Source organism: Embiotoca jacksoni, unplaced genomic scaffold (genome assembly GCF_022577435.1).
Source record: "Embiotoca jacksoni isolate LCO1_2020_lvr unplaced genomic scaffold, fEmbJac1.0.p SCAF_4, whole genome shotgun sequence".
Classification (NCBI taxonomy): Eukaryota; Metazoa; Chordata; class Actinopteri; family Embiotocidae; genus Embiotoca; species Embiotoca jacksoni.
In genome coordinates, this window is record NW_027185392.1 from 15383603 (window position 1) to 15394142 (window position 10540).

At 40.8% G+C, this 10540-nt stretch overlaps 1 protein-coding gene across 2 annotated transcripts in view; it reads right to left on the reverse strand.

The window, feature by feature from the left end:
* fbxw7 (F-box and WD repeat domain containing 7) overlaps positions 1–9757 on the reverse strand; it is a 115728-nt gene extending 105971 nt beyond the window's left edge. For both annotated transcript variants that reach the window (XM_069166837.1, XM_069166836.1), the window contains exon 1: positions 9226–9757. The gene's annotated coding sequence lies outside the window, so the exon portion shown is untranslated. The remainder of the gene's footprint in view (positions 1–9225) is intronic.
* Between the last annotated feature and the right edge of the window lie 783 nt (positions 9758–10540).

Sequence of the window (10540 nt, forward strand, 5' to 3'; positions counted from 1 at the left end):
GCCATAAACAAACATTCTTAACTGCTAATTTTAGCTATAAAAGGATTCTTAAAAGGGTTTTAAAAAAAAACAAAACACTGTCAAACCTAACTATTAATTATTTTAATAAATATATTCCGGCTTTGAGCAAAGTTCAACATTCGGCTTTCTTCTTTACTGAGACACAGATAAAAAGATAAATGCCACATTCCTGATCATACTGTAAATATAAATGCATACAAAAAGCCAAGATATAAACAGCGAGCTATAACGTGTTAATTCGTGAGCTTCAGATGTGAATTTTGTGCAGAATGCTTATTATCAGAGAAAGTGAAAACTCTTTATGAGGTGGTAGATAAGCAAGTGCCAATATTTTTTCTCAACTCCATAGAGAACTGTTTGTTCCATCCTACTGGGCGTACGATGAAGATGACATCCAGAAGATGAGAAAGAGCCGAGCAGTTAAAGCTGTGCTTGTTGAGCACTACAAAAAGGAGACAAGCGTTCCTTCTGGAAGAGGACAAAGACAGTCTCTTATCTGTGTTGAAACATGTCATTGACAGACTAGAACAGTCTGCCACAGTACAATTTTGGACTACAATGCATCTTAAGTTGTTTTGCCCCAGACTGCCACTTCCTCCTGTCCCTGCACTATGTCATCTTGCTCACACCACAGCCCACATCAAAGCAATAAGCCTGGGAGATTTCTCCCCATGTTCATTAGCCAGCTCAGAGCTACATGGCACGGCACTGAATTATTAACACGCTCCTTGTGCTTCACAGACACAGAGCAGAGGGCCATTCACAACTGCAGATCACACTCTGCTTGTACATCTCCAGTCAGAGTGAACTCAAACTTGTGACGAAAGCAGAGAACAGAGAAGGTCATCACATGATCAATGCTCAGAGCAACTGGACGATGAAGGGATGCACTAAATCAAGAAAGACGTTTCAAATTCTTAAGATGTTTTCATGTGGGAGGGAGGGAGAGAAGTTCATGTTTGGTAAGGAGAGAGAAGACCGTGTTTCAGTGCCACAGAAGGAGGCTTTAACATGCGTTAAAACATGAACTGTTGCTGTGATACTGACGATGTTTACGCGATAACCTGATTATGGCCAATAATAATAACAGTCAACTTTCTGTCACAGCATCATGTGCTTAATCCCCTCCATAAACACCACCACAGTTTCTCTCCAGTAATTAACCCCGAATCCAACATTGGTCCCGAGATGCTTCACTAGTCGCTACGTCTTTGCTGACACAGATAAGGCTGCACAATCCATATGAAGATTACTGGATTTTGCACCTGCTTCAAACTGGCTCAGGTGAGATGAAGTCGTGAGGCTACCGAGTGCAAAAGCTAACATTAGCCTCACAATCATGAGGTAAAGCAGCTAAATCAGACACTGTCTAGCTCGGACAGCAACCGTAAAAGACTGCAATTAACACAAACTTTGTTAGCTCTGGCTGATTCTCTCATTACTCCCTGTAAGATTTGTTTCTCTTGGTTTCCTCTGGCTTTCTAAGATGCGAGTTCTTGAGCTCAGAAGAGGAGGCAGTAAAAACAGGCCCGGTGTAGGTCGTAATATTTGTCTGTTTGACCTAATTACAGCCTGACCTTTATTTCAGTTATGCCCTGTCATCCTTCATGTTGTTGCCACAATGTCCTACTTGATGACTTTCTTAAGTTACACACTTCAAAAGATTTACTGAAGATGGGAGATCCCTCTTGGACCTCCCCACAGAAAAGCCCTTTAATTTCCTCTTTCCTTGATCTCACTTTCTCTCAAGTGCCGCTCGCCCCCCCAAAACACACACACACACACACACACACACACACACACACACACACACACACAGCAGGTTGGACTTGCGTAGAGTCCACTCCCCTTATTCTTTCTGTTTCTCCCCTTCATGCAGAGGAGTTAAGTTTTATTTCCTTCATAATCTCCCTTTTCCTTGCGTCATGAGATAAATCTCTTCCCAGACTATACAGCACATCCTGTCCATGTTTGCTTTTGCCGTCTCTTTACAGTTTCTCTCTGATTAAACCACATCCATCTTTCCATTTCCTATCTGATCCTCTTTCAACATTCTGTCATTTCTTCTCTGGACCTCTGGATTCATTCAGCTGAGCAAGTCAGCGACCAAATAACACTTTCCACTTTTTTGCTTCATCTCTAAATTTGAAATCAGCAGCTAAACATCAATTCCCCACTTCAACCCCCCAGAGTGATCCCGACGTGTCCGCTCTTCCTCTGAAGCTCCTCCACCTGGAAGAAGTGCTAAAACTCATCTTGACCAGCAGACCTGACTTCAATCCCTTCTCTCTCTCTCTCCTCTGGACTGTGCATACTCATCAAACTACAATCATCAATTCTTCAGTTCTCCCAGTCCAGCTGATGCCGTGAATCACTCTCTGTTTTCTTTTTTTAAACTTCTGACCAAATGTCCCACTATCTGCTGAACAGCTTTCTGGGTCTCAAAAAAAACGTGTAAATCTGTCAGTTCTCGTCAAACTGCTCTTACTGGGCTACTAAAGAACTTCAACGCAGAAACGTCTCTCTTCATGCTTCGAGTCTTTCCCACTGTCTGCAGCCAGATAGTCCTTGCCATGCTTGTTCACCTGGGGCTTCCAAAGCACCTGATCATCATCACTGCCTTTCTTTGATAAAGACGTGCATTGTGTCAAAACATTAGTTAATGACCATTATCAAAAAGCTCCTGCTGTAGCTGTGCGCTTCAAGTGACATCACTCAGTTGTCATGCCTGTTTGAACTCAAGAGTTGGCTGATGCACAGATATTTCTTCATCATTAACAGTCCAAAGAGTCCTGTATTCAAACAAGGTTAGGGGCAGCGAGCACGAAGGCTTATCAGACACTTAAATTGATTGGTTGATAACTAACTGGCCAATGCAGTGCCAAGGCCTGTTTTTGCTGAAGCTTCTTGTCCACTGAGACATGTTGTACCATCATGAGTTTCCTCCTGACAAACGGATGCCACTGAACAAGTATTACAAAGTCGATTTGCATGAAAACAAAAACAGTCGTTTTTGACATTTTGACGACATGACATAATATTTTTTTTTAAAAACGTTATCATTACTTTTAACATTTAAACATAAAAATGGAATTAAATAAGTGTTATAGTTTTACATTTTTGACAGTTTGCTTTCAAATATTCAGTAAAACTGATCTCAATTCTTTAAATTGTAAACAACTTAGTTAGATTCAGAGTCTGTATAAAGCTGAGCAGCTTTCAGCCATGCCTATTGTTGCCGTACGCGAGTTACGTATGTTGAGTACATCTGTGTGAATCTTTTTCCATCATAATAAAAAGTTATATTATTGTGATCATAAAAAAAAAATGTCACACCCCTAATCTATACAGCAAACGTATGGTGGTAATTGGAATAAAGAAGCTAGTGGGAAAGGAATAAAGTTATAGTCTTTGATTACAGAGACCCCGGATTTGATTTTCAGTACCTCCAGCTTGGTCCAGTGAATTTGAGGAACTGGCATGAACCTCACCAACACGTGCTCCGAGGTACAAAATCTGCAAGTCTCGGGCATCGTAGTAGAATAGCGATTAACATGCACACAGTATAATTAAAACATCTAAAGTTAGATTCCAGCCAGGGACTTTTACTTACTGCATGTTTCCTGTCAGCCTTTACTATCTACTGTCAATGAAGAATAAAATGCAGACAAATAACATCAAACAAAGAGTACAACTCTGTCTACACGGCTGAAGCTTCCCATTTTCCCCCAATAACCCAAGATTACATATGTTTCATTACTGAGCTAACATTCAATGCGGCTGCCTACAGGAAATGTTTATCTACAATCATTAGTCCCATTTAAGCATACTTGTTTCAAAAGTGCTTTTAATTGTCTTTAATTTGAAAAGGTGAGTTACGAAGACAAGTCTTGCCTCCAGGACCGATATGCCACCTGAATACTGTCCACTGTCCTCATGTTTGGTCAAAACAAGCTTCAAAGATGGGAAATCTCACAATCCATATGAGACTGGTTTTAGGAAAGCCCTGGGGTCTGTAACACAGCAGCAGTCAGGAGTGTGGGAATGTGAAGCTTTCTGCAAACAAAGTCTAGGATACCGCTTGTCTCCTTCATTTTTCAAGGCTTTGCGGCAAAAAAAAAAAAAAAAAACTCACAACCAGAAAATTGTATTTCATCACCCTCATCCATGCGAACTGAAAATATGCCATTCTTGTCTTGACATTGTCAGCCTATCTTTGTACTTGCATTGTCTAATCCTCATCGGCTTACAACACTGCCTCAAGTGTGAAGACGGAGGAGAATAAAAGTCCCACTAAACGCCACACACTCAACAGAAGGGTTCAATCATTCAATAGTACAACATAAAGGCCATTCTGACTCTGAATAATGACTGTGGGTGCTTAGTTTGTAGATATTGAACAGCCTCTTCCATCTCTATTTCAAAAGAGCTGCCAGAGGCCAAATTAAAACACAACACCGGGCGTCCTGGCTGATCCGATCACCAGTGGGCAGTTAACAGCCACATTAGCCTCAAGTGACCACTTGTGATCTAATCTCACTTCTCCGCACTATTTTCAAATGAACATGTACATCAAGCAAAAAGTTAGAGGTAAATAAACACATGAACATGTACAGAAATGCAGAAAGGGGGTTGAAGCGACAGACAGTTAAAAAAAAAAATTGAAATTCTTGCTCACTGCGGCCTCATTTTATGTTAATGTTACATTTCACATTTGTAAATGTCTGAAGTTACTTTACTTGACAACCTGAACCATCAGGCTCGACCCCATTGGTTTAGGTCAGATTAATTCATCTTCCCAGTGGGTTGGAAAGGGTCGTACTCTGCGTTGCGGTGGATAAATGAACAGTGCGATGAGGTGGCAGCTCTTTCACAGCTGCTGGTCTAATGTGTGTCTAAATGAGGTAAACAAAAAAACCTAAACCCAGAGGAGGCTTTGGTGAAACAAGTGACACGTAGCAGCTTGTGTCTTTATTCAGTAAACAGCTGTTTTAAAGCCGTGAGACTGCAGGTAAATCTCTCCTGCCTTCTGTACAGTTCAGCTAAGCTCAGCAGGATATTTATTCTGGTAACAAAAAAATAAAAGAAGAGCACGCAGAGATCTTCAGGTATAAGAACTGTTTCAGTGGAGGGAAACAAATCATCCAAACTAAAATATTAACACTTTAGAGCTGAAACAATTACTCAACTGACAGAAAATTAATTTGCTACTATTAATGAAAATCAATGTTGTGGTTCAGTCATTTTTCAAACAAAAGTTCAAGCTTCTCAAATATTAGGATTTGCTGCTTTTTCAGGCCTCACATAACGGTGAATAAGACATTAAAATGGTTTTGGACAACAAGACATTCCAAAGCTCTGAGACGTTATGAGCATTTTTCATAAGTTTAGGACATTATAGATTATACAAACAGAAATCGTTAGTGGCAGCCAGTTCTTATTTTACAACAAGACCCCAGACTCACTACGGACTCAAGATTTCCTAGATTTTTCATACTTCCACTAAAATGACCAAAGTCGTTGCCACTTAAGCCGCAGATACAAAAGAATTATTATGTAGTTTTACAGCCGTGTAAGGAGAACTGAACAGGCTGAACAAAGTGGTTCCTTCTGTTGGCTCTACATCATAGAAACAAACTAAATTCCAGTGACTGCGACCAATAGGTTATCCTCAACAGACCTCTTCTATAATTTTAGACATACTGTATATTGCTCTGTACTAAAGACTTAAAGTATTTTCCATATTGACACATTAGAACTGAAAGTTTCTTTCAGTTTTGCAGACTATTCAACACAGTTTTTAAGCATGACAGGTTGTCAGCGCAGATTAAAGCCACAAAACCAAACGTTCATGAAATAAAGTCAAATTTCCAGTATTAGATTGAAACCTGCAAATGCTGCTGGCTGTGTAGACATCTTCATCTGTTACAAAAAAACAAACTAAAGCATATTTTCAAACAGCAAAGTACTTACAATTTACACAACAAAACCAGAAAATCACCCCTACACAACCCAAATGCAAATCAATACAACAGTATCGAAATAAATCCTTCCTTTATGACGCATTTTGTGCTCAGCTTTTGTTGACAACGTGTCAGAGAAATGTTGTTTCCAAGTCTTTTCACACTGAGAGGTAATAGTGTAATTTGACAAGTAAATAGTATCCGTTTATTGGCAGTGTGTCAACACTTCTGCAGTTCAGCATGTCTCAGTTCATTGCAGAAAGGAAAGCGCCACAGCAACAGCACTTTTATAATCCATGTAATGTAAAACATCCCCCCCCCCCAACTGTCCTGCAGTCCTCGTAATTATAAATAAAATAACATAATTAGATTATAATGTGGTCCGTAATGTTGAGCGACTGATTTAACTCAAATATCTGCTTTTGCTTTAAGATCAACCTGTTATAACGAAACGGAGTAGTGCTGTCACAATCATCAAATTTTAGCCGCTGACTATACAAACAATTGCCATGAACAATTTAGTTGTGTTTTTCAGATTTTATGGCACCGTTACAGTATAAACCTAATCACAGTTTAATAATACACACACAGGATGGCTCCATTGAAAACCTCAAATGGTGGAAAACAATGTGGAAAAAGTGATAGAAATAAAACTGTTCTGCAAGTTTCATCCAGCTGTTTTTATACAGATGAATGGAAACAATTCCAGCGGAATACGCAAAATAATTGAGGTCAGTTAAAATAATTGCGATCAGGCGATTATGCATTTATGACAGGCCTACCACCTCGTCATGGTTTTCATCCACCCAGCTCTGACTTATTTTTCCCCTCCAGACAGGCTAACTTTTCAACAGACTACAGTTACTGGGCTTGCGAGAGGCTCTTGAATGTTGCATGTTTTTGTTGTCTTGAAACCACACAGCACAGAAAATGGCACCTATATACCCCGATGGATTGGTAAAAATTGTAATCCTTGATGTTGGATGCTCAATATTGACTTTAGAACCCAGAGACAGCTGTGTTTTTAAGGAAGGACACACTCAGACCTGAGAGGTCACATGAAACCAGCTGAGACCGAGTCTATAACCTCATTCAAATGGACTGCGTGATGTGACTTTAACCTGTGCTCAAGGAGTTTCATTTGATCTGGCCTCATCATGCTCCTCCCAAACTTAATTTAACTTTGGGATGGTTGTTTTACTTTCAGACTAATAAAACGGCATGAGGAAAAAAGCTGGACAGCATATGGTCAAATAACAGAATTAGGGTGCGGAGAGAACTGAAACTGAAACTCTGGTACTATAATGTACCGCAACTCTGTTGTTAAAGAGTACTGTCTGAACAATATACACTCATGGCTTTGGCTACCCTTAGACGTGAAGGAATGGGGTCAAACATGGGTTTGAAATGAGAGCATACTAATGGTGTTATGTAAGCCACATGCAAACATCATATCCTGGAGTCAGAAACCTTGATAAGACCTTATACACGTCTGTAAAAATCTGAATATGCTGGATACTGTGGCCTGTAAAGACTTTGAGCAAGTATGTTGCCATTCTCTGTCATGTGTTGAGTTACATTGTATTTGGTCAAGAACAAAACATTTGCAGTAAATAGGATGTAATGATGGTGTATATGTTGAAATACAAGTATGACACCACTATTGCAGACTACGATCTGTATTGTCAGTCTGGTTCATCCTCTGAGGAGACTCAGACAGAACAGGTATAACAAACCTGGAAGTCAAGGAGTCAAACACGTCCATCCCATTTACAATATTTACCAAAGAGTGAACAGTAAAAACACATCCACAAAATGGTCATGCAGTTGAATCAGCAACTTTAAAAACAGGTTGGACAAAACAGAGGAGTCATAATAACATTCATAGAGGTGGCATTTCTTTTTGAGGAGTGTTGTATTAGACTGCAGTAGTTTGAACAAGATTACATTTCATTTAGCCGACGCTTTTATCCAAAGCGACTAACAATAAATGCATTTCAACCAAGAGGGTACAAAACCCAGAACAACAAGAATCATCTTTTATCTTTTATCACGTGCTGAACCCCACGTGGCTAACCGGAGCAAAACGTCTGCAGGTCAAACAAAACACATGCTGCGTGATCACTTTGTACTGGAGACACGTTGCCCAGGTGGAGGCCGGTCTATGGTCCAGGTGAGCTGTTCGATGTCTTGAACAGGCCGGCGACTGTTTGTTGTCCCATTAAATAACCAATCCAATGTTGTTTCCAATATATCTGCCTTCTTTGAGGACGCAATTGTTTGGTTTGTCATATCAGAGCATGTCCACTGCATCTTCCAAAACCAAACATTTCTCAGCGACCTCCAAACAATTTAACTGTCCTTTAAATTATGTTATCGGTCGTCTGGATTTAGCAAACTTTAGAGGTACGAGATAACTTTTCATGCGGTCTTTTAAAACTTTGGACATAAAAGTGTGAATTAGCAGAGTGGAGAAGTAATAATCGAAGTGTTAAATGATCCCTACTTCTTTCCTGTGTGCACTATGCTCGTTTCCTCTCTCTGTATGTGTGAATGGGGCTGCAGCTCTGCCTCTTGTCGAGTTTGTGAAAACTGTCAGCTTTCCCTCTGAAGCGTGTGGCGGCCCAGGTCCTGTGTTTGGCTGCACCTGGATCACACTTTTCAAATTTGTTTACAATCAATCTACAACGTCAACGCCCTGATGTCCACACTGGAAGAAACACGCACGCTTTGTTGCACTTCCTGTGTTTTGTTTTTTTTCCAGTTTAGCCCATTAAAATGACTCTTTTTCTTTATTTTTTTTTTTATCAGAGTCCAGATTGTAAAGCCCCTCCAGGCTCTTTTTTTTTTTTTAATTGTGCCATGAGATATTTATAAGTAAAAGTCTCCCGATTGTATAAACATCTCTGTGAGAGTTAAACTCTTCTCACTTTGCAGCTTTCGGTAGTTTGTTTAACGAGGGTTGAGACCGGAGTTAACCAGAACAGGAGACACACGAGAGGAGCTGTATCCGTGTCGTGTGTTCAGGTTCAGCTGAACTCAACGAAACTTCCGTCTGACAACTTTTAAACTTCTCCAGCAGCTTCACGTTCACACAAGTGCGTTAAAAGTCGGGCTAACAATGCTAACAGCTAACGACTTCCTACGTCAGCCTGCCGACGCTCAGGCCCCCTTTGTGTCCTCCGAAGTTCAACGCTTCACACGTGTGATGCTCCGATCTGTGATGTCTGGCTGAATTTACCTGTTCAACTGTGGAGAGGAACAAAGACAGCGGGCCTCTCCGGGGATCCCTCCGGGGCTGCTATCCACGGCGAGGTATCCGTTGGAGCATGGGAGACGCTAACGCCGGAGGCTCCGACGAGGTGAGAGCTCCTGCTCCGTCCCCTGGTTTACCACCACCACCACCACCACCACCGGCACCACCACCAGCAGCAGCAGCAGCACCACCAGTCAGTCAGTCAGTCAGTCAGTCAGTAATAGTCCTGACGAACAGGAGCTAGCACGTTAGCGCGATCAGCTAACTAGCATCCGTCCACAAGCCGAGTCGGTTTCAACGTCAGCTGCTCTGTCAAACAAACAAAGTGTCGCCGGCAGACTTCGTGTCTCGGTTTCTCTTCCCCGGACGACGTGCGACGACCTCCGATCACGACGGGAGGAAGAACACACCCGGTGAGCCCGCACAGCGCGTCGGTGGTGAGTGGTTAGCCGTTCACTGCCTCCTCGACAGGCGCCAGGTTCGTTCGTCTCCGGGCTCTCCACGGACTGGAGAGAAAGGCTGTCGCGGCGTGATGACAGCGGGATTTCGTTTCTCCCGGCCGCTCGAATATGACGTCATGATATTTTCGTGAGAAAAAAAAAAAAACGACAGTAAACGCGTCTGTGTGTTCAAACTTTGATGCGTGTGCGTCTGCGAAAGTGTAATTCGTTGTTCATGATTCATTGTGACCTTGTAAATTGTGAAAACGGCATAAAATGTGATTAAAAATGACAAACTGATGACTTGTTCATTTTCAACAATGAAGGAGCCATATGTGTTATTATATAACAATGATCAAGTTTTATTCTAATTAATGACCTCAATTTAATTATTCCAAACGTTTATATCCCGAAGTGACTTTTCTTTGTAATTAATTTCAAATGTGCTTATTACTGAATTTTAAATTAGTTCAAAGTAAAATGCCACGTGGTTTTGATTTCTAAATGTCTTAAACCTCTGTGCTTTTTTTTGCCTTTCAAATAATCTGTAAAAGATTTAAAAACAGATGCAATGTAGGTACGCAGGGACGTAATTGTCATCAGGAGTGAATTGTAAGTATACTTTTAGCCATTATCATTAAACAAATAGGCCTAAATCTAGCGGATTTAGTGACGAAGACAAAGGGTTTGTTTTGATAAAGGATTTATTAATCTTTCCAAATGTAAATGTTATGATGCATCAAAGTTATGTACCAAATATCTCAACCATGCCTACTTGTAATTTGTAAACACATTAGTAGACAGTCTATATGAAGAGAAGCTCACGATAATAAATAAAGACAAGCTTTGTATGGCACACA